This window comes from Marmota marmota, unplaced genomic scaffold (assembly GCF_001458135.2).
Source record: "Marmota marmota marmota unplaced genomic scaffold, marMar, whole genome shotgun sequence".
In the NCBI taxonomy this organism is placed as follows: Eukaryota; Metazoa; Chordata; class Mammalia; order Rodentia; family Sciuridae; genus Marmota; species Marmota marmota.
This window is the reverse complement of record NW_026000076.1, coordinates 9,087,029-9,109,833: the sequence shown is the minus strand read 5'-3', so window position 1 is coordinate 9,109,833 and position 22,805 is coordinate 9,087,029. Positions and strand designations below refer to the sequence as shown.

At 41.2% G+C, this 22,805-nt stretch overlaps 1 protein-coding gene across 6 annotated transcripts in view; it reads left to right on the top strand.

The window, feature by feature from the left end:
• The first annotated feature begins 325 nt into the window (after positions 1–325).
• Lrrc8d (leucine rich repeat containing 8 VRAC subunit D) overlaps positions 326–22,805 on the top strand; it is a 112,232-nt gene continuing 89,752 nt past the window's right edge. For 3 of the 6 annotated variants that reach the window (XM_048814484.1, XM_048814488.1, XM_048814487.1), the window contains exon 1: positions 573–896. The gene's annotated coding sequence lies outside the window, so the exon portion shown is untranslated. Of the gene's footprint in view, positions 453–572; positions 897–22,541; positions 22,670–22,805 lie in introns of those variants that run through there. The other 3 variants (XM_048814486.1, XM_015500901.2, XM_015500902.2) reach the window with 3 other exon arrangements.

Sequence of the window (22,805 nt, the reverse complement as noted above, 5' to 3'; positions counted from 1 at the left end):
AGGTTGGACGCACTCTCGGGCCCCGAGGCTGCGAGGGAGGGCAAAGCGCAGGTGGAGCCGCGCTGGAACCCGAGCGCGCCAGCCCGGCGCAGGCGCTCCTGCCGTCCCTGTGCGCGGCCCCGCAGCCGGAGCGGAGGCTGCGGCCGGGAACTCGTTCGGGGGACCGGCGAGGGGTGTCAGGGGGAGAGGGCGGCAAGCGGGGACGTGCTCCCGCCTCTGGCCGCCCAGGCCCGGGAGATTGTTCCGCTTTCGGGAGTCTGAGTGGCAGGCGACTCGGCTGCCGGCTGTGGGCCCTGAGGGAGGCGAGTGCCGACTGCTTCCCGGCGCGCGCGCGCTCCCTTCTCCGCCTTCTTCCGCCCAATCGGAGGAGCGGGAGAGCGGGTTACAGCTCCTTAGATTCATCCCGGAGGTGGGTGTTCAGTGTCTGGCCTTGTTGGCCGGGTGCCCAGAAGGTGAGCCCTTTAACTTCTCCAGAAACGCCTCCTCTCCGCCTCCGTCCCGCGCCGGGTGGGCCGCGCTGGGAGCCCCACGGGGTGGGGTGGGGAGGTGAAGGCTCAGGCCCCGCCTCCCGCGTCTGGGGGAGGGAGCTGGGGCCGCAGGTGCACCCAGCCCGCCGCGGGCCGTCTCTGGGTTGAGTACCGGTATAATCCGCTTCTAGCTTGTTTGGAAGCGTGGGCTCTTGGGAGCGGGACTTGTGCTTGAATCTTATGCTGGGGCTTGGAAAGCAGGGAAATTGGGGTGCTTGCCCAGAGGACCATCGCCTCCGGTTAGTGGAGAGTTGATGGAGGCCACCCTCTTTTATTTGGGGTATATCTAGCAGATAAATGAGATTTTTTTTTAATTAAAAAAAGCCATCTGCAGTGAAGAAGAACTGCTTCAGGTCGAGGGGAGGAGAGGTAGGTTCTTGCTGGAGAGGGAGAGGTGGGGTGTGAGGTCCCACTAGTTATCACGCAGTTGGGGCGTGTGTGGCCAAAAATGGGGAGGTAGGGTTACGGGAAAGAAAAAACAAGCACGAAGAAGAGAAGAGCGGAGAAGGAGTATGTAGGAGGTTGGCAGAGTATTGGGGAATAAATATTGGGGAGTCCTAGCCAAGTGACCCAAGAGCCACTGGGTTCTTGGGTGCTGTTCCTTCGCAGATTTCCTCCTCCTTGACTTGAAAAATATTTTTTCATTGGGCAAGAAAGCTGTGAGGACATACTTTTGAAGAATGTAGAAGTAAAGAGCTGACTTTTGGAAACTTTCCTTGGCAGCTTTAATAATAAAATTCCATTCAGGCATCATTTATTGAGCATCTGTTATGTTTTGTGCTGGACGCTGAGTCTGGACGTTTGTGGGAGTAGTGAGGGCTGTTAACTTAGTAAACAAACAAGGGCACAATCCACATGCGGAGAATGATGGTGATTCAGATCTTTCTTCCCAAAGATTATGGTGTCTCTGCATCCTACAGACCTTTGAGAAGAATCCTGAGCCATAACCAGTAAATGGGGTCTTCAGACAGCATTTATTTTACATTCCATAAATACTGACTAAACGCCTACTGTCAGCTACGTCCGGTTTAGAGTTTTTGCTTTTCTGTCTTGACACGTATTGACTAAAACCCTGTTAAAATCCAAGTGTGATCTGGGCGTGGTGGCATATGCCTGTAATCCCACCAATTGAGAGGGCTGGAGTAGGAGGATTCCAAGTTCCAGGCAAGGCTAGCATCAGCAATTTAGCAAGGCCTTCAGCAGTTTAGCTAGACCCTGTCTGAAAAAGGCTGGTTATGTGGCTCAGTGGTAGAGTGCCCCTGGGTTCAATCCCCAGTACACACACACATACGCTCTCTCTCGCTCTCTCTCTCTCTCTCTCTCTCACACACACACACACACACACACAAAAATACAAGTGAGAGAAATTAAGCGGTTAAACTAAGATCTGGCAAAGTTGATTTGGAGTATTTGATTCTGCGTGGTATTTAGTAAGCTCTCTATAAAATAATAATTAGTCCATAAACCTGAAGAAAAAAATGACAAAAATCTTGAATTGTCATGGTTTAATTATACACTTGAACATTTTATCTTAGATTTGTCTAGTTTTTATTGAGGGTGTGTGTGTGTGTATACTTTGTTGATTGAAACTTAACGGATTAGAAGGTCGGAGAGGAAACTGTCCTCAAATAACCTGGTCCCCCCTCCCCCAGTCTCTTCCATTACCATGTGGAGTGTTGTATGATGCAACAAAGTATTGAGCCATAGTCACATCTTATTTTCTTCCTACTATTTTTCTCTAGCATTTAAAAAACTTGATCAAAACTTGGCCTTTTTTCCTCTTAATTTTAACATTGTGAAAAACTTTTTTGAAATCATTTTAGAAAATTCTAGTGTTTGTCATGTCCAAACAGTTAAAAATTGTTTTGTTAACCCTACTTTGGAAGTTAGATTTGATTCTATTCTCAGGACTGTAGACAGATTGGAACATAAAAGGGCCAGAATTTTGTCAAAACTTTTTTATTTGTCATCACATATGTTCTTGAGTTTGTAGTTTGCAAGGGATTTCACTTCTTTATATCTGGACCTGATGTCTGATATTCTCAAAAAGACCAGTTAATATTTATTATTAGCAATAAGTAGGAAACTAGAGTGGCTGCTCTGGGTACTTAAGAAAGGAGAGGATTCTTGTGGTCACAGAGATAAGACAGGTACACATGGATGACAACACAAGTAAACAGTTATAGTTGTTCTATAGTTCGGGGTGGTTTGGTGCCAGATGAAAATGGGAGTAAGGCTTAAATTTGAATTTACTTCAATAGTCCTTAGGGATGCAGTTCTCTCAAAAGCAAGGGTGAAGGAGCACATGTTAAGAGAAGCTTTGAGGTATGTCATAGGTTAAAAGCAATAAAGTAGTGGGGCCTAGTGGCGCATGCCTGTAATCTCAGTGGCTTGGGAGGCTGATGCAGGAGGATCACAATTTCAGAGCCAGCCCCAGCAATTTAGCAAGGCCTTAACAGCTGCAGGAGACCCTGTCTCTAAATAAAACATAAGAAAGGGGCTGGGTATGTGGCTCAGTGGTTAAGCGCCTCTCATTCCATCCCTAGTACCAAAAAAAAAAAAAAAAGAAAAGAAAAGAAAAAAAGGCAATAAAGTAGGTTTATCTGGCTGCAGCAGAAAATATGACTAATCTATTTAGTGGAAGACTTAACTACAAATCAGTGATGTTAATCATTTGCCTCAAGATCAGTGGTTCTCTACAAGGTGATTTTGCTTCCTACCAGACATTTGGCAATATCTGGAGGATTTGGGGTTTTCATAGCTAGGGGGCAGGTTCCACTGACTTTTAGGGAGTGGAGGACAATGCACAGGATAAACTCCCCTTCCACCCCCACCCTCCCCCCAAATGATCTTATCCAAAATGTTGATACTGCAGAGGTTGAAAAACTACCCTAGACAGTGAATGGGATGAATGCCACAGTGGCATTCTGCGAAGTGAAGTTATATCTCAGAACAGACCTTGAGGGAGGTCTTGATTTGTGAGGAAAAACTGAGGTTAGGAAGCCAGTGTAGGTAGGATACTTCTGCCATGCAAGTCCTAGTTGGAAGGAAGGGGCAGTTTTGAGACAGATTGCTGCTGATGAGCTGGTAAAGCAACACAATAATTGGGATAAGTGTGGAGTCATAGACTCAGAATTGGCATTTTAGAAGCCTAATCTAACTTCTTTTTTTTTTTTTTTTTTTGTTACTGGGGATTGAACCCAGGGCCTTGAGCATGCAAGGCAAGCATTCTACCAACTGGGCTATATCCCCAGCCCTGCCTAATCTACCTTCTTTAGCACATTCTTTACACTTGCTAGGTAGCCTCTGTTTAAATGCCCTCAGGAACAAATGAATTCTCCTTACTGGAGACTTGCCATTACATCTTTGGACTCTTTGTGCTATTGTTATTATTTGAGCTGAAGACTGCCTTCTTGCAACTTCTGTTCCATTGATTCTATTCCTGTTGAGCTTCCCAATTCCACAAGACAGCCCTTTGAGTGCACAAAGACAGTATCAAGTCCCCTTCCCCTTAATTAGCTTTTCTTATGTAAAATGGTCCAAATTCTTGTCACAGTCCTTTGTAGGACATGGTCTGCTCAGTTTGTCAGCATCTCTCATGGAGAGTCGAATTGAATAAAATAATTGAGACATGACTGACCAGCAAAGAGCACAGTAGGTTAACTGTTCCCAGAAACCTAGACATAAATGTCTGCTTACTATGGTTTAAGTTGACAACTGCCTCCCTCCACAAGTTGCACCTAGTACAGATACAGGTATAAGTTATTGATAAGTTAAAACACCCAGATATATGTTGTATGAACTGTTGCATCCTGCATTCATTGGGCAACAAGTTTTGAGAAGTTGAGTGTTGTTGTTCCTTTTCAGTGTTATCCAATTTATTTCAGTCGAGTCTTAGAGATTTTTGAATTTTGGTTCTGCTTTCTAATTCTGTCCAAAAGAAGTGGAGGCCGGGTGTGGTGGTGCATGCCTGTTAACCTAGCAACTGCAGAGCCTGGACAGGAAGATCACAAGTTCAAAGCCAGCTTCAGTAACTTAGCAAGGCCCTAAGCAACTTGGTGAGACCCTATGTCAAAAGAAAAAAATTATAAAAGGGCCGGAGATGTGACTCAGTGATTAAGCGCCCCTTGTGTTAAATCCTTGGTAACCACCCCCTCAAAAAGAAGTAGGAGAATGGCTTTGCTGAAAACTTTGCAGTCAACTCATAGTATGTGAAACCTGATAGGCTGGGGCACTGCTGGTCCTGTTTGAGATTTGGGAGTTGCTGAGTGATGGAGGTGAGTTCCAAAAGTCCTTAGTTTGGAGGCTTCTGAGAAATCTGTTTTTGTGGTGGAGCCATGATGCATTTAGCTACCAAGCATTTAGTGATGCATTTAGTGATGCTTGCACCCGAGATGCCATTTTGAAATTGTTTGAGTCTGCTGCAGGTTTCTGAAGTCTGTACTCCCTTCTCTGGGGTCTTTGTAATTCTGTTTGGACATCTGGAAGAGGGATTTTTTTTTTTTTTTTAAACAATTCTTATAATTTTTTTTTTTTTTTTTAGTTGGAAACAACACTTTTATTTTTTTATTTTTATGTGGTGCTGGGGATCAAACCCAGCACCTTGCTCATGCTAGGTGAGCGCTCTGCTCTACTGCTGAGCCACAACCCCCATCCCCTGGAAGAGAGATTTTAATGTTTTATGCAAATCGGAAAAAAACTTGCCAAAACAGTTGCTTTTGAAATTTGTGAGAGGTAGAGAGGAAAACTGGCAAAACCAGGTGTGCACTTGGTTTCCACTCAGGCTGAGCTTTGTTTTCTTTTTGCTGATATGCTCAGAATACTTAATGACAGCTTTACATTGAGGGAAGGTGAGAGGATTGAAGCTTAGAAACAAATCTTTTTTCCAGAGCTGGACTTTAACTCATCATTGGTTTTACTCATCTTCACTAAGGAGACATTAGGAATTATCATTCCCAGAGGTCCTTCGAGTCAGTCAGGTAAGAAATCCCATGTAATTTAATGCCAGGTTCTCCAAATCCAAATGCTCTAGATCTGTCCAACAAACTATATTTAAATGAACTCCTTGGTGGCCATCCCACAGTGTTGAAGGAGTGCTAGCGTAAAATTCCAAATCTTAGATCCAATACATAACAGCCCCTTTTTTAGAAATGTCCATTGTTGGGGGCTGGGGTTATAACTCAGTGGTAGAGTGCTTGCCTAGCATGTGTGAAGCACTGGGTTCAATCCTCAGCACCATATTAAAAAAAAAGTAGTGCGTCCATCTACAACTAAAATAAATAATTAACAAATAAATAAGAGAACTGTCCATTTTACTCGATCCCTTGTTGGTGGATAAATCTGTCTTGATGGTTCATTCTGCTGGGTCTCACTTCTGTGCTAGGCCCCGTGGGAACCCTGCCTCTATCCTCTGGAGGTGAAGGATATTCCTATGAGAAGAAGGGATGTTTTATGAATATATGAGTATGAGGAGGTTTCTTCAGGAGGAAAATAGCCAAAACTCTTTAGATATTATCCTGCAGTTTCAGAGACTGTGTCAAAATTGAAATTACCTTGGGGGACTGGCTTAGTGGTAAGAGCGCTTGCCTAGCATGTGTGAGGCACTGGGTTCGATTTTCAGCCCTGCATATAAATAAATGAATAAAATAAAGATCCATCAATGTCTAAAAATATATATTTAAAAAAATTGAAATCACCTTGGAACTAAGGATATATACCATTGCATCATTTTTTTAATAGAAAGGTAGAATATTATAGCTGTAAGGGATCAACCTTTGAATTTTATAAATGAAAATATCCAGGCACAAGGAGGTGACGTGATTAATTTAAGTTCATACTAATCATTTCAGAGTGGGCATTAGAATCTGTCTGCCTTTTTATTTTTTATTTTTATTTTTTTTTTTTTGTCTGCCTTTTTAAAAAAAAAAATTTAAAGAATTCTCTGCTTGAGGTGTGTAAACATGAGGTCCCTCAGGTCTTATTTACATAATTGAACCAAAAGAAGGAGCACACAGTGGAATTTCTCCTTTTACAGATGACAATAAGCTTTTCTGGATTATGAAATATCTAACCAATAGGGATTTGCTCCAGGGAAACTACACTAGGATGCATTAGTCATCAGAAGATTTGTAGGTGCATTTCTTTGTGGGCAAATACAAGGTCAAGTATTAAGGGGATATTAGGAAATTCCGTAGGATGGTGTTTTGTTGAGAAAACTCAGGGAAGGGCTCTGAAAATACTTTCACAATGTTGTCTCAACTTGTTGAGGAGAAAATGGACATGAAATGCTAATCTTCACCCAAAAGATTTGGAAAAAAACAGAAAACATAGTCTAATTCAGTTTCCATTGTACTGTGTTCAAAGTCATGGGCACTTCAGCTTAGGAAAGACTAATGTAATACCTTGAAGATTTGGATGTTCCTGCTGGAATGTAAGCTCCACAGGACAAGATCCATGCCTGTGTATTTCTCTGATAAAAACATTAGCATTTCCAATATCTGGAAGTAGTCAGTAAGATGATATTGCCCCTGAAACTGCCAGATTAGGGACACAGGAAGCCTTCTTGATTGTTCACTGAATTCCAGTAAACCTGAATTATGGCATTTTAATTGCCTGCCTCCTTGTCTCCATGTTCTTAATACTCTTGTCAGTGTGGTGAAGGTTGGGACCTATCTGTCTTTTTCTCCTCTGGTTTTCTAATGCCATACACGGTACTCTCTCCCTTAGTATTTGTTACCTAAAGAAATGAAAATGTTTATTTTAAAGCTTTGTAAGACATGAATTCAGGGTGAATGCAATTGGTACCATATTGGTACTAATTCTTGTGAACAATGGGTGGTGTCAAACTCAGTCTGGGGATTATTTTTAAAATACATATGTCCAGACCCTTCCCCATGCCTGTGAAATCAGAATGAATCTCTGGAGATTCTGAAATCCTGGAGGCAGAGTTTTGTTTTGAAAAAAGTCCTTCCTCTTTCCAAATGATTCTGATATCCATCTAAAGCTGAAAACCAACATCTTTATGTTGTTATGCCAAAAGGCTACACAGTGACTGAAAACACCTTTAAAAAGGTGTTTGAAACACTTGTGGCTGACAGTCCCATGAAGGGTTATTAAGACAAACAAGGAGTTTGAAGGAGGCATCAGATTCCTTAGAGGATGCTGATTATGATAGCAGGTGGTCCACAGTATGGCCCTTGGTGCCTCCGTGAGATAGTGCGGCCTTGATGGGATGGCAATTCTCAGTCCGTTCTTGAGTTTGTGACCATAGGGAAATCTTCAGAGCACTGGAAATTCTAACTTTTGATTTCATAGGCCAGTAAAATTTTAGAAGAGAGACTGTCATAAAATTGCCAGGTTAAAACTTGACCAAGAAATAACACCAAAAATAACACCAAACCCACACACAGTGAGCCCATGAGGATAGTTTCACCAGCCTGTGGAATAATGAGAATAATAAATATGATGCAACAAGCTTTTCAGTTTAAATTTCAATGCTAAGTTTATTCAATTTAAAGGGTCTGGGTCTTTTTTGTTTCTTTCTTTTTTTAAAATATTGGATTGTCCATCCTACTTTGAGGGTTTTTGTTTTTTTCTTTTGTGAAAGGATGGTGATTGTTTGATTTTTGGTGTTGTTTCTTGGTCAAGTTTTAACCTGGCAATTTTATGACTGTCTCTCTTCTAAAATTTTTCTGGCCTATGAAATCAGAAGTTTGAGAATTTCCACTGCTCTGAGGATTTCAAGATGTTTATTTCCTCCCTTGACACCTGCTATTGGAAGAGGCTCACAGATATGGTGCTGGATTCCATTAAAAGCATTTCTTTTCATAAAGAGGTCCCCCCACCCCATCCCTCTGTTTGCTGGCAATAGTTAGGAACATTGTCAGAGGAGGCTTCATTCTCCCAGCAATGCACAAATCCTATTGCTGAATGTTAACATCAACAGACATCAAGAACTGCAGTGAATTCTACAGAGCAGGGAGGAGAGGATGTGCGAGACACCCTTCTCTCTGCTGGTGGCCAGAAAGCCACCTCTAGTTCTCACTCTGAAGATGGAACAGAAGGCATCAGATGGGGTATGAACTGCCATCAGTCAAAGTTCTTTTCACTGATTGTTCCCAACCTAATTCTCAGAAATGTTAGAAAATTGATTCATGGCAAAATGACCCTCATGGTGCTTGGAATAGCATCCTATTGAATGAGCTTTGAAAATCAGTTTATTCTCAGCTATAACTGAGAAAACTTATATGATTGAGAAGTAGTTGTACAATTTATAGAACACCCAAAGTTCTCAGTAATAACAAATAATTCATTTATTGATTGTCTTAACCTATGCCCTGTAATATACATTCATTCTCATTTAATCCTTAAAACAATCCTAAGTGAAAGGAGAACTTATTCCCTCTGTATAGATGTGATGGTGAGGCTGGGGAGGTTATGTAATTTGCAAAAATATCACATACACATGGTGGAGGTAGAAGTTGAAACCAAGCATGTTTTATTTCAAAGCCTGTTCTCATTCATATGCACTGTACTTTGCCTTCTCATTTCTTCACTGTGTCTCTGTATTTATTTTATAATTCTGATACTATTTCTGCTAAATAAAAAAGTGATCATATTTTGAGGTGGAAAGGAACTTCAAGGCTCATCTAGTTCCTGCTTCTTGTTTGAAGGGTGTGGCGGTAGTGGTGCCCAGGTGTTCAGGTCTCCAGGCCACTGTGCTTTTCATCCCACAGTGGCTTTAGAAAATACAACACTTGGGTGACTTGAGAGCTAGTTTTAAATCACTTAATTGTTTTGGTGTTTTCTAACCTTTTTTTATCATGTACTGATGATAGAAATGCCACAGTAGTACACATTCTCCTAGTTAGATTGACCCTATAGCAACTAAATATATTATGTAAAGATATAGCTATTTGCTAAGGAGTCAAAGCTGAATGCATGCTGTAATAAATATATGTAATAGAACAATCGTTTCCTATATCCTCAAAGTAAAAAAATGAATGAATGAATAAATATTCATTTTTCAGAGTGTTCATTTATGTATTTATTATTCTCTAATAATTTCAGTGCAATAAATTCATTTGGTTGAATTTTCTACTTTTAACAGTTCTATTTTTCACATTAACGTTTAGCTAATAATAAAGTGTAAACTGAGGAGTTGTAGGTTCACATCTTTGCGTACATACACCCTCGTTCTATACACACATACACACACACGTGCACATTGTGTGTGTGTGTGTGTATGTATATATATAGAGAAATTTTCCTTGGTACTGGGGATTGAGCACAGGGGCACTGTACTTCTGCAATAGATCCCCACCCCTTTTTATTTTTATTCTATGACAGGATCTCTCTAAGTTGCTCAATATGGCCTTGAACATGGCTGTACTTTTGCCTTAGCTTTCTGAATAACTGGGATTACAGGTGTGTGCCATTGCACCTGGCCCTTTAACTTAATTCTTTTAAAATAATTTTCTGTCATAAAAAAGTTCCTTTTTTGCTTAGTTCTAAATTATTTTCCATAAAATTGTACCTGGAAAATTCTAAATGAAGAAATTTTATTGCATCTGTAATCTTTGTTCTAACTAGAGAGAGAAATGGATATTAGCTATATCCTTGAGGTCTCAGGCAAATACAAACATTGCCTGAAGTGGGCTTCACATAAGATTATTTATGGCAGCTGGTAGTCAAGCTCAGGGCAGGGTAATCAGGAGGGAGTTGGCTGGGGGCTGGGCTGAAGTAGAAGATGGAGGTCCTGTCTATAGAGGGTCTGTTGAGCAGCTGGTTGTTGCCCTGTGGGAATATGGGCCAGATATTCTGATTTTTCATTGTCAGCCAGGAATCTGGATTATTGTGTAAAATCTGATTTTAAAAGGTTGGCTAATTCAACATTTTAAATAAGAACTTCCTTTCCACTAAATAAAATAGCTTTGTGGGCTGGATACAGCCTGTGAGATTAGGCTTTTAAAGATAGATAGCCCTTTAGTGGCCAGATAAATGGAAGTATAGGATTTGAATAAAATCATACGACACTTTAAAAAGTCAACGTAGACTGGGCGTGGTGACTTGAGAGACTGAGGGAGGAGCATCACAAGTTTGAGGTCAGCCTTAGCAATTTAGCTAGACCCTGCCTCAGAATAAAAAAGGGCTGGAGGTGTAGCTCAGTGGTAAAGTGCCTCTGGGTTCAGTCCCCAGTACTGGGGGGGAAAAAAATGTCAATTTAAATAAATCAAATCAAAATTTGATTTGAGAGCTGGGATGTAGCTCAGCATTTGCCTAGAACTTGTGTGTGAGGCCTTGGGGTCAATCCGTAATACCACAGAATCAGAACAAAATTTGATTTGATTCTTTTGTGACTCCCTCCCATACACAAAAAGCAGAACAAAACCCCATATTTACAAATATCACAATTTCTGACCTTTTAAATTTGGAATGTTACATCTGGAGTGAATGTATTTGAAGAGTAATAGGTTCAGGTAGAAATAGGTAGGGAGTGAGGGCAAAGGGCACCAGAGAGATGGGCCCAGTGCTAGAGAGACAGGTAAGAGCCATCAGGAGTTGAGTGGAAATCAGCTCCTCAGGAGGTAAGGGAAAAATTTGCTCCTACCTTAAAACTGATTTAGGGGTAAATGGAGACAGAAGAGAGAGGAATAAGGAATCTTTACACAAGAAAGGGAAAACTGGGACTCTAGAATTTAGAATCCATGTAGGAAGGGCAAAGAGTACTATTCTTTTCCCATATTTAGTGAATTTGTGTTAATTCGTGTGGCTTCTGCAGAGGGGCATTGGAATGAAATGGAAGGGATAGGATTTGGGGCAGAAAGGAGAATATGGAGTGAGAATAAGAGAAGGGGTCCATAGAGCAGGCAATGCCAAAAAGTAAACCAGGAAAGCTGGAAAAGGTTTGCATGTGGAGAGTTTGTTATGTTAGAGTACAAATTAGCCTCCACCCCAACAGAACTAAATGACAGAATTGGTTGAGAGTCTGTTTACAGCGGTCCCCAAGGAAATGATGGTTCAGAACATCATTTTGTTCTGTTTGTGGAGGGCCAGTGTGCTCAGAACCGTGGTCCAGCCCACATATTATGTCTTGTGTGACATAATGTCAGCGAGGCTGCATCTCTCTTGTTGAGTACACTGCTGGGGGAGCAATGTCCCATGAGTTTTAACCCCTCGCACCCGATGGCTGACCCTGTGCACAGGACACAGCCTTGCCCCAGTCATTAGTTTTATCTGCTCTGGGAAAATCTTAAATGTGGTTGAAGTGTGATTTGTTATACATATGCCCTCTCTGAAAGAGAGGATAGTGGTAGTATTTTAGCAGATTTCTGTATAGCTAAGTCTAGAATCCTAGTATAAGAGTATAACAGTTTTGAAAAAAAAATATATATATATGCACAAACACATACATACATTTTTTTTCCCCTTTCCCCAACCATCGCAAGTACCTAGTCATTTTTTTTAGGAATTTCAGCATCTTCTGGAAAGGGAACCCATTTGTGGAATTGGGTAAAATGGTACAGGTTTCCTTGCACTGTTGAGAAGAAGGAAAATTCTTCAAATTCCATTAATTGGCCTTCCAGGGACTGTGGTCCATGGATGGAAATCCTGGAAGATCCTATCAGGAAGTGAAACTTAAAAATAATCTTTGGACTGTGTTTTGTACAGTATGAATTAGCAAGTTATATAAGAAATTTTCTTCAACTTTCTTATAAAGTATACTTAAAAAAGAACTCAATTCTAATGACTAATCTGGAAGTAATAATGGGAAATGCTTATGGAGTGCTCCCTCTGTGCCAGGCATGGCTTGAACCCTTTACATATGCATTAGCTCAAATTTTCTCCTCACAACAGTCCCATTCTGTAGAAGAGTGCCAAAGTCCGGCTGCAGCAAAATGGGGGGGGGGGGAACGACCACAGCAGGAATGGGAGCCGTTTATTGTAGGACAACAGAGGTATTTATACATTCCACACAGCTTATCTAATTAACATAAACTAGATACAGCAGTCAACCAATAAGGAATCTCCACACTTAATGGCTCGCTGGCGTTACTTCACAAACCACTCCCTCTTCAAAATGCCAGGCGCCATCTTGACTTGTTTACAGACTCTAGCAGAAGAGGAAACCAAGGCTGGCTGTCCAGTCTGGCTGCTCCTCCCAAGCACGAAGAACAACCAAGTGATTCAAGGTCACATAGCTTGAAGTGTAGTTAAGTGGCAGAGCTGTGATTGGAACCCAAGCAGCCTTGGCTTCAGGATCTCTGCATTACTGGTCCTTGAACCCTCATAACAGTAATCACAAATTTGCTTTAGAAATTTCTTTTGCTTCCACATTACTTGAGTCTCAAAGTCAGCATCAAAGTTTGATTTACAAAAGAAAATTTTACTCCCTCCCTAATACTTTCTCCCCAAACCAATGAGCAAATAAAATTGTGGCAACAGTGTGCATCCTGGAACAGAGGGCTGATATAGGTACCTTTCTGGAACACTGCACTAAGATACTGGACTGATCCTTATGAAAGCTGTTGTGAAAGCCTTGTGACAACCCTCATCCTTGGCACCAGGATTGTTTTCAAGAAGACAAAACCTGGGGCTGGGGATGTGGCTCGCCTGGCTATGTGTGCGGCCCGGGTTCGATCCTCAACACCACATACAAACAAAGATGTTGTGTATGCCAAAAACTGAAAAATAAATATTGAAATTCTCTCTCTCTCTCCCCATCTCTCTCTCTCTCTCTCCCCATCTCTCTCTCTCTCCCCATCTCTCTCTGTCTCTCTAAACAAAAAAGATTATAAAAAAAAAAAAAAGAAGACAAAACCTGCCTTGTTTTACCTTTACAAGTAGTGCATTTGGTGAGCTTCCAAGAGCGTTCTTTAAATTGCCATTTACAGTTGATACATTGCTGTGGGAGAGACCTGGGATTTGGAGCTTAGAGAACATGAATTCTGGTCCTGGCTTCTCTTCTCAGTCTTGTTTGCATTTCTCAAGACTTGGGTTTCATGTCCTGAGATTGGGGGAGGGGATAATAATGCAGTGTGATTGGTTCGGTGAGTATAAGGAGCTATTCTATTTGATAGTATATTAATATTTTATTAACAACAAAAGCCACATGCATTAGGCACCAAGCTGACCAGCATGTCCTTTGTGTGTCTTGGAATGCATTTCCCATGGGTGGGCAGGGAGGTAGATGGGTGGGATGGGTGGTGCTGGTCTGAACTCTCTTTCTTGCGCTTTTCTTACCTGTGTTATAGCATGGGCCATAGTGTGGGTGTTAATTCAATTTTTTGGCTGAAACTTCCTTTCCTTGTTTTTTCCCCCTCCTACTTTGGGCTTGCCTCCAATCTCCTGACAAAGTGCTATTTGTTGTAAGGGAGAAGCAGGCGATTCTCTGGGCAGCAACACTGGCTGCAGGGAGTTACTGTAGTTCAAAGCAGAAAGGCAGGCTGGAGTAGGAGGGACACTGACAGGGCTTGTTCCTTAGAATTTTGTACATTGATTTTTGAGGGAAAGAAAGGAACGTAAGAGATCATTTTTCAATAGAAATATTAGGAAATGTCCTTCATTACAGAACAAAATTGAGTAAGGATAAAGGGCTTTTAAGAAGTCACTGTTTATTACATTGAAATTAAAATGCGTGTTGTTTTTTTTTTTCGAAAAAGCAAACACTTCTTAAGCATCTACTATGTCTGCAGTGCACTCCAGTAGGATGGGAAGCAGAAATTGATAATAAATAATAACAACAACATTAGCAGTTGTGTTGGTGCATTTCAGGTGGTCCACAATGGGCCACTTCTCACGTCTTGTTCTCATTCTTAATCTTGAAGATTGGTGTCATTAGTGTCCTGTTTCAAGGATTACAAATGGAGGCTCAGTGTGCCTAGGGTTAGAGGGCTAGTAAGTAACTGGAAGAACTAAACTTTGAGCCTGAGTCTGTCTCAACCACAGTACAAAAGATGAGTCTGATATGCCCCTGGTCTGAAGGCGTGGCCAGCACGTAAGCAGTGTGGGGTGATTCAGCCCACTGTGCGGTATGTGCTACATTCTCATGTGAACTAAATTGTTTGGACATTTTCTCAGAGGAAGGAGAGGCAGATTTTGACGGGAAAGACCAGAGATAACTTGATCAGAGCCTTGAAGGATGAGAAAGATGGTGGCAGAGAACTGTGGGACAGTTGAGGGGACATTGGAGCAGCAAAGTATGCAGACCCAAAAGTAGGAAATGAATTTGGGAAATGTGACAGACTGAGGGCTATAGGAGAAAGGGGGGCCAGAGGAGCAGTTTGGGACAGAGTACAAAGGACCTAGCATCCTGCTCAGGAATTTGGACTTCATTCCATTGCCTTTGAACAAAGGTTATTCCATTGGAAGTTCTTGAGAAAGGAAATAATTCATTCCTATCTCTGACTTCAGGGATTCTGGTCAGGGGTGGACAATGGAAAAGGACATCTGCAGCAGGGGTTCCCTCACCTGAGGGTTCTTGAATGTACAGATTCCAGGAGCACATCCTATGTCACTACTGTGGTGCTGCAGATCTTGGATAGGCCTGGGAAAGTGTATTTAAAAGCCCACAAATGTCTCTCTGTGAAGCCTGGGGAGGGAAGGGTTCCTGAGGGCATTAGGATATGGGGAGAAGAGTCTGGACTGAGTCTAATTTGGGGTCTGTCATTGTATGGATGCTTTTAGATCATGAGAGGGAGCCAATTATCAAACCTTGGTGAAATATCTACTTAGGTTTTATGGTTTGCTTTTTATTCCCCGTGAATAAACAGTAGTCTCAGAGCATTGTCATTTGACTAAAGTTTTTTATACCCATTTTCCCCTTCATATCTAAAATGTAGTATGGCTGATCCTTATGCCTCTATGCCTGTTTATGACTCTTTTTTGTTTATTTAGAAGGAAATGGGATGTGTAAGATTTCATTGTTGGCTGTCTTCCTTGACAGTCTCTCATAAAGCATGAGGTCTGGATTCTGCTGCCTGGATTTTAATCCAGTTCTGCCACTTGCTAGCCATGGTACCATGGGAAAGTTAGTTCATTTTCTACAAAAGGAAGAAACAGTAGTGTTTACCCACTAGAGTTAGTTGTGAGGATAATTTGTATAACATGCATAGAATGGTTTCTGGCACACAGTTGACATTCAGATGTGAGTTGCTCCTCTGGTTGTGGCCAGTAATTCTGCAGATACCCAGGGATCTTCCTTGCCTACATTTCTCGCACAAAAAGAGCTTCACTTTAAAATGTAACCATGCAAATTGCTGTGGGGAGTAATAAGGATGACACATTAGGAAGCTTTGATTGCGCAGTGTTCCTATTTCCTTTCAGGGCTTTTTATTTTCTAGAAATGTGCTTTTCTCTCATAAACAAGCCTGGATAAGATGTAATTGGAGCCTATCACTGGGAAAGAACCTTTCCATACATGTTGACCACAGAGGTATTAGTTGCTTCCTTTACTTTCTTAGGAGTTGCTTGATGCTCACTTGCACACTTCCTTGGACCCAGCCTGAATACAGACCGCTTGTGTCAAATGTTTCCACCCTGTCTTAGCTCCCATTTCTTGAGTTCTACTACTAACTTTTAAAAGTATAATTTTTTTGCTGGAAAGATAAACACTTCTACCAAGGGAGCGGCTATTTCTCAACATTAAAGAAATTAGAAATTACAATTTATGCTTAGAAAAATAATGCTGGTCCAAGTTTGAGCTCCCTACTGTCCCCCTTCCCTGCTGCTCTTGATCCTGCCATGAGCTTGCAGAGCATTCTCATGACCTTCTGCCTGTGTGGCATATTTGTAGTGGGGCCAGATTATACATACACCACTGACTTGGTCAACTGACTTGGTCATCAGCCTTTGAGCCCCAGCCCCTTTTTTCCTTTGGGTTTTGCTAACCAAGTCCTTTACTTGAAAGGAATATTATTTCCCATGGAACCGTATTTGTAACATTTGGATTAATGGGATCATACCTTGTGAAGTTCAGACTGTAGGTCCTAAAATTTTAAACGTATCCAATTTGCTTTTCTTAGTTCAGTCTTGGCATTTCAGGTCTAGAAGTGGTTTCCACCTCAGCCCTTTCCTGCAAATTAAAGGGAACACAGAAATGCAACTGAACTTCTTGTTTTTCTTTACTTCTCTGTTAACAACTAAGTCCACTGGCTTGTCCTCATTTGCCCTTTTCATAACTCACAAATTAATGTTGTGTGCAGATTTGATTATAACAGTCTGAATAATTTCTAAGTTACTTTCGAATGCAGATTGACTACTCTTCCTTGTGGTTCTTTCTCCATCACACTAACAATGTATCCAGTGTTTTTCTTTCTAGTCTTCGAAACTGCTGTGTGATTCTTGTAGCCACGTTTCGGTTGATTTAGTGATCCTGACTCCACAGGGCACTGTATCAACTGTTTCACCAAGATCAAAGTACATAGGAACGGTTCGCTGCACTCCCTTCCGTTGCTAATTCAGTTGTGTGGTAGCCAGGCAATCTGGGAGCCTTGAAATCTAGGATTCTGGTCAAGGTGAGGAAGCAGCTCATCTTCCTGAATTTTCCATTCTGCAGATACCTTTTCTTTTTTTTTTTTAGTTCAGTAGTAAGTTTTCTGTCTAGTGCCCCTGTGACCAGTGAACATTAGATTTATTAATGAACATTCGATTTATATATTCTTGCCATAAAAAAAGAAAATATTAGAGCCTTTCACCTCACTTCTTTCTTTCAGCCACATCCATGGCACCATACCATATTCACTTCTACAATAAATAAAGCAAATCCCATTCAGGTGTTCTGTTGATTAAAAGTAGACTCTGGCCATCCAGGCCACCTGAGTACTGGGATTTACTAGCAGTGTAACTTTTTTTTTTTTTTTTTTTTTTTTTTAATAGCAGTGTAACTTTNTTTTTTTTTTTGGTAATTAGGCTTTTTTATTTATTTATTTTTATTTTTTTTTAAATAGCAGTGTAACTTTGGGCAAATCACTTAACATCTCTGTTTCTTGATCTATACTATTAAGATAACCTCATAGGGTTGTTGTCAGCAGTGAGTGAATTAATACCCGTAATTCACCACATAATCGTATATTCATGAGGATTTCATGCATCCTAATCTTTCACCAAAGATAGTTTAATAATAGATTAGTTTTAAGTAATAGTCAATTAAAATACAAAAGCTTCACGAAATGGTTGTATTCCACTTTTTTTGCAAAAAAAAAAAATTGGCGTAAAGTCTGTGATGATTATGCAGTGAAATATGGTACGTGTGAAGTGATTAGCATTTATGAATTAGGATTAGTTTAAAAAATGATGAATAAGCTTTCAAAAGTTCATAACAAAATTTTTGGATTTTCCAGGCACTTTATTTTCCTTTCGTGCTATCTGCCATGACCGTTCCTCTGCAGAGTAAAGAAGGAGGCTAAAAAAAATCAAATAATCCAGTTTTGCAACCTTAAATTAGTCATGAATTGTATTTTTTCTTTGTGACTGTGTTATATGGATAATAGAGAATTGATGTACTCAAGATGGTGATATAAGTGACTTATTCCCTATCAACTCCCATATTTTACTACTACCAGATGTATGTCCTTACGTGTGTGTGTGTGTGTGTGTTAATTTTCTGGTGTTAGGGATTGAACCCAAGTTCTCATACTGAACACATGTTCTACCACTGAGTGACACCCCCAGCCCTAAAGTCATTTTAAGAGCATTTTTTTTCTTAGAAATGAAGATTAGATTTATTAAATTTGTTAGGACCAATTCTTTGAATTGCTACACTTTTAAATATACTATTTTAAAAAATAAAATTGACCAAATAGGATTAAAACAATTCTTTAAAGAAGAAGGCAGAGATAGGTACCACAGAAGATGGGCAGAAAAAAAAACATGCCTTTCAAAGAGAAAGGTCCTATTCAGCCCACACACTACACATGGCCACTCTTTCTCTGTATACAGGTATTTAGCCCAACTTTTGTGGTATCCTACCCTTTTTCATGTTATACTCACATAATCACACAGTTCATCAGCCAGCATGGTCTACTTTCCGTGCATAGTTGCATATTAGCTGAAAAATGAGAGGGGAAACTTAAAAGACATGTAGCACAGAATATAAATCCTCAGCCAAAATTGCACCCACTCATTCTTCTCCAATTAAAAGGAGGAAGAACAGACCAGAGTGGGTTTTAACTCTATTACCCATTGCTTTGAGAAAATCACTTCACATCTGTGAGCCCCCCTGCTTGTGCTGTTACATGGTGATAATGGCTTTTCCCTGTGAAGGGAGAACTCTGAGGCAGAGTGGGTGCAAGGCAGTAGGTTCCTGATGTGTGTGTTTGGAAGCTAAGGACTCTGAGGCACTGAACTTTTAGGGAGATGCCCTCTCGGCCCTCAGCCACCTTGGTGCTATGCTTCTTGTGGCTGCCTCTTCCAGGATGTGCTGGGATGCTCTGAGCAGTGCTTTTCCTTTCAACTTACTCAAAACCAGGAAACTGTGCCCAAGAGGGAGCCCAGGCCCTCGTGGTACAGGCAGATATTTTAAAAAGATGATTGGCAACCGTTGCTGCATGGGAAAAGGCACTTGCTCTGGCTCCCTGAAGATGGCTAATGATCCTGTTCGGGAAATGCCAGTCAAGCCAGCCAGTTGGCTCTGAGAAAAGCTTCCTTGAAAGTCATGGCCGAGGTTTTACAGAGACCAGGAGGTGAGCTTGAGTGCCAGAGACCTCCTTTCCAAAAAATCCTGTTGTGTGTGGGGCATTAGGTGATGGCCAAGACAGGAACATTATGCTGTGAAGCCTGCTAGTGCAGAGAGGCCATCTCTTAGGTAACCAGACAGGTGGTTATTTTTCATTTTCTTGTTTGTAAAAATCTATAATAACCAGGAGTACATGTGATATTCACACAGAAATTTTGTGACATTTTTAACCTGCAAAGTAAGATCTTCCTCTTTTAAGATGAAGAAAGATAAGCAGCATTGCTTGTGGAGATGAGTTGTATCATCTTATAACTTAATATGGAGCCTCTACAATGGCTTTCACATTGTTGCTATCTAAGTACCATGGATTGTGATACTTAAGGAGTGGAGACTTTCAAAGAAATCTCCCAAATTCTTCCAAAATCACTTTTATTGTTCATAGCATCATTTGTGCCTTCCTGGGAGCATATTGCTTTCTTTCCTGATGAGACTGTGATTTTAATTTTTTTCTGCTCAGCAGCAGTAAGGAAGAAACGCTGTTCCGTGAAACAAAGAAGGAGCAGGTTTGCCAGACCATGGGGACGGATGATGTGGTGCTGAGGCCTTCTGGTTGTTGGGATTAGGAAACATCATGGATTATGTTGGTGCTTTCCAAACTATAAACTTTGGGATCCAGATGCAGGATGAATGCTAATAAATATTTTTTGATAAGGAAGAGGATTTTAGTTATGGAAAGCCTAAGAAGGAAATGGGTTGTGCTTACCCACTTCAAGGGCAAGGGCCTTCAAGTACAGTAGGGCCTGAGAAAGGGGCCAGAAAAATCATTTACTTGCATTTCTATCCTTCAAGCACTAAGCATAGAAATTATTTGTTATTCAAAACCTCTGGAGGGGTCTTAGCATCCTGTAAGGTCCTGTTGTGGCCCCATTTCCTTCTCTCAGTCCCTTGCTTACTATGGCCCTGTCAGTTCTTCATGTGTATTTTGTTACTTACTAAATTGCATAAACTTTGTATCAGAAAATTATCACTCAGCACAGTATGAGGACAAAAATAGGAATGGTTTAGTATTGACTGTTTCTTACATAATGACTTTGAAGTTTTCAGAACTAAGGGAGATTTTTAAAATTTTTAATTAGTCTAATCCTTCACAGAGACCTGAAGTTCTCAAAGACAGAAAGAAACTCAGGATCTGCAGGTTAATTTAAACACATTACCTTTTAACTTTTCTTAAAAGAGTTTTATTTTTCTTCAGAGGTTTTCCTTCTGGACATTTAGAATTATAATGAGTAGCAGAAATGAAGGTAGGGATATCAAAAGATTCTCTAAAATAGAATTATGAGTTTTACAAAATGATTGTTGGCAGAGCTTTTAAAATGAGCACGTTTTGAGCTAAATGCCCTCCTTCAAGCTGCCCCTCTCACTGGGTACTTTCTGGGAAAGGAATGGTAGCTCTTTGGGAAAAATCATTAAGTTTGTGAAAAGACATGAAGAACTGTCAGGGCCATGGTAAGCAAGAGACTGAGAGAAGGAAATGGGTGGCAGAGGAGTACCTTAAAGGATGCTAAGTTCCCTCAGAAAGTTTTGAATAACAAGGCCTTCTTAGTGCCTGACGGATAGGAATGCAAGTTACTGGTTTTTCTGGCCCCTTTGCTCAGGCTCTGCTGTACTTGAAGGCCCTTGCCCTTGCAGTTCAACTGTGTGCTCCATAACTGAAGTCTGTGCTGCTTTTATTAGGGTGATGGGGAAGGGCAGGTGAGATGCAGTTCATCTCTCCTTACTCTGAGCAAGGGTCTAGAGGCATTGCCATTGTCAAGACTCCTATCCACCTTTTTATACAGGCTATTTCTTTGCCTGCTTTAGGAGGTCACTATAGCAGCATGCTACTCACAAGTCACCGTAAACCAAGTCCTAAGGCAAAAGCAAATGGAAAATGAGAAATTGCCAACAGTTTTACTAGAAGTTGAAGCCATGTGTTTGTTTTTGTAAATAGCATTTACCTCTTAAAACAGCCTGTTAGGGGGAAAAAGTTTTTTTAGGGAATAAATATTAGCTGAATAGGTCCTGAACTGGATAGACTTTGTACCTTGGCATGTGAGTGGCTGTCCCAGCACCTTTTGAACTTTTACCACCAAGTAATTGTGAAAAGGCTGACAGCCAATAATAGATAACCAAAAGAGCACAGTGTCCTCTGATCCAGTCATCAAGGTATCAATGGTGAAGAACCCAGCTATTTCAACAGTGGTAGCTTGTAAATTGCAGGATCATTCTCAGGTGGAGGGGATCTCAGATAGTCTCTGTGCTTGACTTTTCCCCTAGAATTCACTATTGTTTTTAGGAATTTAGAGTTTAGAGGAAATAGCCTAGATATTATCCTTCACAAAGACCTGTACTTGATTCTCCATTTGATCACTTTCCAGCTGAGACATTGGGACAGTTACTTGACTTTTATGAACTCATTTCCTCATTTGGGAACATGGGAATAGGATTTGTGTGAATCTCCTGAGAAATGCTTCTAAGCAAGAGGAGATTAAAATGAGATGTTGTCTAACTCTTGAGTAAGAGCTTAATATGCATCAATTTCTGTTTCAAAGTTTAGCTTTTTACGTAGAATGAGTCATTCTTTATATTCTGTTCTCCATTTTGAGCTTAGAAACAAGGATGACTTTTCTTTAAGCCAACAATTTGATGATAAAAGGAGTTGTTTGTCAGACAGTCCTGTAAGTGCCTGTAACTTGATAGATTCTGGGTGCAAAGGCAGGCAGGTTACAAATTCCAACTCATGGGGCAGGCACCCTCTCTCTACCCACAGCAGATTCTTAAACCATCATCTGTTTACGTTTGTTTCGTTTTTCAATGCTGGGCATTTACTATTTTTTAATACTACGCTGAAAATTCACTAAATCGGAGTTCAGCAAATTGAAGGTAATTCTAGAACTTTAGAACATCTCTGTGATTCACACGCAGAGAAATACAGAATCGTTTTTTTTTTTTTTTTGGAAGAATGCACTCTGAGATTATGTTCCCTGAAGATTCAGTATATGTAAATGTTGGTGGATTGAGGATGAGGCTGTTCTGAGTAGAGACCCTAGTAGGAACCCATAGTACTGGGTAATTGGTGGTCTCTCCCCACCCTCTCAGTTCCTGAACAACTCAGTTTGTGGTAGCGTGCACGCTTTCTCTTTTGAGTCAGCAGGGCACAAGACAAGTAATTTCCCATCCTGAAGCTTTCTCCCGCTTGGCTGTAGTAGATGTACTGGGATGTGGCTATTAACTTTTAAAATTTGCATAAATCCAGCCTTTCCGCTACGCTGGAAAGGCTGAGTCTTGTCTTTACACCTTCCCGGAGGTGATTCTTTTCAGCGGGCGAGGGCGGGGGTGGGGAGATGAGAAAAGGAGGAAAAGGAAGGCCATTTACTGGGGTGCCTACAGGGGTGCCCACCGGGAGGAGGCGCGGAGTCCACGGATGTAGGTACTAGTGGGGAGCGGAGAGGCCAGATGGGCTGGGAACGGAAGGGCTGTGTGCCGGGCAGTGGGCGCTAGGCGGCCGGCAGGGGGAGGCCGGCTGAGGTGGTGCTGGAGCTCCAGCCGGTGTGGCCGGGTCCGGC